This window comes from Mytilus galloprovincialis, chromosome 10 (assembly GCF_965363235.1).
Source record: "Mytilus galloprovincialis chromosome 10, xbMytGall1.hap1.1, whole genome shotgun sequence".
Lineage (NCBI taxonomy): Eukaryota > Metazoa > Mollusca > Bivalvia > Mytilida > Mytilidae > Mytilus > Mytilus galloprovincialis.
Window position 1 is genome coordinate 28,709,007 of NC_134847.1, and position 4,698 is coordinate 28,713,704.

The 4,698-nt window shown below is 40.0% G+C and overlaps 1 long non-coding RNA gene across 1 annotated transcript; it reads left to right on the plus strand.

The window, feature by feature from the left end:
• Positions 1-7: 7 nt before the first annotated feature.
• On the plus strand, positions 8-4,060 carry LOC143047332 (uncharacterized). The gene is made up of 2 exons (XR_012969500.1): positions 8-3,774; positions 3,994-4,060. It is a non-coding gene; the product is annotated as an uncharacterized LOC143047332 (long non-coding RNA).
• The last annotated feature ends 638 nt before the right edge of the window (positions 4,061-4,698 follow it).

Consider the following 4,698-nt stretch of genomic DNA (forward strand, 5'->3'; position numbering starts at 1 on the left):
GCACGTACCTCTTGAGTTAAATGTCAAAATAACTAACATTTTACCTACAGGACAACCTTCAACGTTTCAACCATGTACAAGCAAGTTTGACATTCGGGAAAACTACACAGATCCCGTTAAGAAAGATTTACAATCGCCACTCTTTGAAAAAACAAAGGACGATGATAAGCCTGGAATGTCATATGAAGACAAAATGTTCATGAAACAGATGGACAACGAATTTGTAAGAGACTCGGAAGGAAGTTGGGTAGCACCGTTACCGTTCCGAGTGCCAAGACAGCCATTACCAAGCAACAAACCACAGGCTCTTCATCGTGCTAGCATGTTAGACGCCAGTCTGAATAGGAACCCAGTAAAGCGGGAGCATTTTCTTACATTTATGAGTAAAATCTTAGATAATAATCATGCAGAGCTCGCACCACCGTTGGGCGAACATGAAGAGTGCTGGTATTTACCATTGTTTGGTGTTTATCACCCGAAGAAACCCGATCAGATTAGGGGTGTGTTTGACTCTTCCGCCAAATGTAATGGAGTTTCACTCAACAGCGTCCTGCTAACAGGCCCAGACTTGACCAATGATCTCTTGGGAGTACTGCTGCGTTTCCGGAAAGAAATGGTCGCAGTAACTGCAGACGTTCAACACATGTTTCACTGCTTTGTAGTGAGAAAAGACCACCGGAATTATCTTAGATTTTTATGGCATAAAGACAACGATCTACAAGAAAACCTTGTCGAATACCGCATGAGAGTTCATGTTTTTGGAAATAGTCCGTCACCTGCCGTTGCTACGCTTGGTCTCAGAAAAGCAGCCCAGGCATCAGAACATGAGTTCGGCAGTCACGTGACGAGCTTTGTTACAAGAGACTTCTACGTCGACGACGGTCTTACGTCATGTCCTACCAAAGAGGAAGCTGTTAAGCTCATGAAGGACACACAGCAAGCATTAGCAAAGTATGGAAACTTAAGGCTTCACAAGTTCGCCTCTAATTGTGCAGAAGTTATGTCTGCATTTCATGCCAGTGATTTGGCCTCAAATTTAAAGGATCTAGACTTAGAATCTGACAGCAAACCCCTACAACGTAGTCTTGGACTCAGCTGGGACGTAAACACTGACAACTTCTTATTTCAATTATCATCAGAAAACAAACCGATCACTCGGAGAGGAATTTTATCAACGATAAACAGTCTCTATGATCCTCTTGGATTTTTAGCTCCAGTGATTATACAAGGCAAACTCCTATTAAGGAAAATAGTATCAGAAACCGTTGATTGGGACCAACCTCTCTCTGATCAGACAGCAGTTGAGTGGAAATCTTGGAGAGATACTCTAATTGCTATAGAAACATTGCGCATTCCACGTACCTACGTGCCGTATCTCAGCAAAACCGCCACAAAGGAGTTGCATGTCTTCTCTGATGCATCAGAAAAAGCCATAGCCGCTGTTGCATATCTACGCACGACCGACAGTAGTGGTGAACCTAACATAGGTTTCATTCTTGGGAAAGCTAAAGTTGCACCAACAAGTGGTCATACTATTCCACGACTTGAACTATCTGCTGCCGTATTAGCAGTTGAGATCACACAAACCATTGTGGATAACTTAGATTTACACATAGACAACGTGAAATTCTACACAGACAGTAAAGTTGTCTTAGGTTACATCAGTAACGAGACAAGAAGGTTCTTTATCTATGTCGCCAATAGAGTAGAGAAAATCAGGAAATTTAGCTCTCCAAGTCAATGGAATTATGTACCAACTAACCGTAATCCCGCAGACTCGGGAACAAGGTCCGTACCAGCCCATGAAATTCACAGCAGTGAATGGTTATTGGGACCAAAACAACTTCTTTCCTCAGAACAGAAGAATTCTGAGGACATATACCAACTTATAGATCCAGAAGAAGATGGAGAAATACGTGCAACTGTTAATGTTGCAAAAACATTTGCCACACTTGAGCAAAAAGGTATCGGAACTGATAGATTCAACAGATTCTCCAACTGGACATCACTTGTGCGAGCGATAGCCTTTTTGGAACGTTTCTCCCGTTTACACGGGTCAAAACAGACAGCACCAGTGACTTCTCTGGAAGGCTTTTCGAATGCCGAAAATTTCATCTTAATATCTGCTCAACATGAAGTTTACGGAGATGAAATAGATTGCATTAAACGTCAGGAACAAGTTCATAAACGGAGTCCGATAGCTAACCTTAATCCGTTTTTGGACGAACGAGGACTATTACGAGTAGGAGGCCGTATTGCAAAGTCTGCCTTAAACCTCCGTGAAAAGAAACCATTGATCGTCTCTGGACGTCATCATATAGCGACATTATTAGTCCGACACTACCATGACAAGATAAAACATCAAGGTCGCCATTTTACAGATGGAGCGATTCGTTCTGCAGGATTCTGGATTGTCGGAGCTAAACGCTTGATCTCTTCTATCATTCACAAATGTGTGAAATGCCGCAAACTTAGAGGAAAAACTGAGTGTCAAATCATGTCTGATTTGCCAGAGGACCGTCTAGAACCGTCACCTCCATTTACCAACGTTGGAATAGACACATTTGGACCCTGGACAATTGTTTCACGTAAAACACGTGGTGGATACGCAAACTCAAAACGTTGGGCAATTCTTTTCACATGCTTAGTGACTAGAGCTGTTCACATCGAACTTATCGAGGAAATGAGCTCTTCGGCCTTCATAAACGCCGTCAGAAGATTCGCCGCTATTAGAGGTCAAGTTAAAATTTTCCGATCCGACCGTGGAACAAACTTTATTGGCGCTATCGACGATTTAAAGATTGACTCAATCAACGTTGAAGATGGACCCTTCAAGAACTTTCTGTACAATTCTGGTACAACTTGGATCTTCAATCCGCCACATTCTTCCCACATGGGTGGAGCATGGGAAAGAATGATTGGTATTGCAAGGAGAATACTCGACTCTATGCTTATCAACGCCGCTGGAAGGAATCTAACGCATGATGTGCTAAATACATTCATGGCAGAAGTTTCAGCAATAATCAATTCAAGACCTCTGGTACCAGTATCAACAGATCCAGAGAATCCGCTAATCTTAACACCAGCTATGTTATTGACACAAAAGACCGATTACATCTTCACTTCAGATCAGCTTGGAGAATTCGACAAACGGGATCTATGTCTAGCCGAATGGAGACGTGTACAGGCTCTGGCCAGTGTTTTCTGGTCCCGTTGGAGGAAAGAGTACCTGCCGTTACTACAACAACGACGAAAATGGACCGAAGATCGCCGTGATGTCATCGAAGGAGACGTCATTCTTCTAAAGGACAAAAACCTTTGCCGTACCCAATGGCCCGTTGGAATTATAGTGAACTCATTTAAAAGTTCAGACGAACATGTCCGAAAAGCAGAAGTGCGAGTAATCGTTAACGGAAAAGCTACAACCTACACACGCCCTATCGTGGACATGATTCTTCTCGTAGAGAACAACCCTGTGTAATTATGTATATATATATATATATATATTGGATTTAGATAGGACATTCACATGTGTTATATTTTATGGAATAGTGATATCAGATAGATTTCAGACGGGGAGTATTCTGTTTCACATTCAATGTTTATTACATGTTTTCATATTTATCCGGAACAAATTGAACTGGACCGATTTCTCAAATCACCGTATTATCGACTACCTTTAATTTCTGTGACACCGTCCGCTTCAATATTTCAACACATGGAAAATGGACGACATTTGAACTTCCTACGGAAATCGAGACATACCACTGTCAAGTACGTTTGATTCAATCATAAACTGTGATAAATTAATCTGTTTTAACTCCGATATTTTTGGATAAGTGATTTATAAATACATACGAACTGTAACTTATCTATTTCCGAGAAATTGACTGTAAATTCTACTTTCGTTTTTGACTCGATTAATAATCTTGTATTTAACATTCACATTTAATTCGTACACATTGTAAAATATTGTATTTTTATTTCTTTCAGTTTACCAATCTACTGACTATTATGTAAACCTTTCTGGTGGAATTTATAATTACAATTTCAAACAAGTTGTGTTCGTTATATCTTCATCGAGATTGCGATTGCAGTCACCTGGTTAAACTAGTTGAGTCCGGCTCAGCATACTAACATTCCAATTTTCAATAACAGTTAACAGTAAATACATTATCACAATAACAGATAACAAAAAAACTAAAAGCCCAATAACACCTAACAATGAATAAGACAATAACAGCTAACAGCAAATATATTTTCAGAATAACAGATAACAAAGAATTAAATTGCCCCATAACAGCATAACAGTTAAACCCCTTGCCCCCCCCCCCCCCCCCCTCATTAAACTTAAAAATGTCCGACCGTCTGTTATATCATTTTTTACATTGACTTTGTAAGTTTCATATATTATTCTATTTAATATATAATTCATATTCTATTAATTTTTTCAACTTTGCCAAATGCGGTCATTATATGTATATCAAATTGAATGTCTAAATGAGCTCTCCAAAAAATGAAAATGTCAAAACCCCTTTTTCATCCCAGCGAGAAGGGTGGGGTCATTTAGTGCTCAGAATTCAAACTTCTCTGGTGGTTAGGTTGTCGCATATCAAATGAAAGTCCATAAAGCGTACATTACAAATATCAAATTGACGTCCCAAAAAAATGGGATGAGTGGGGTCATCGAGTGCAAAA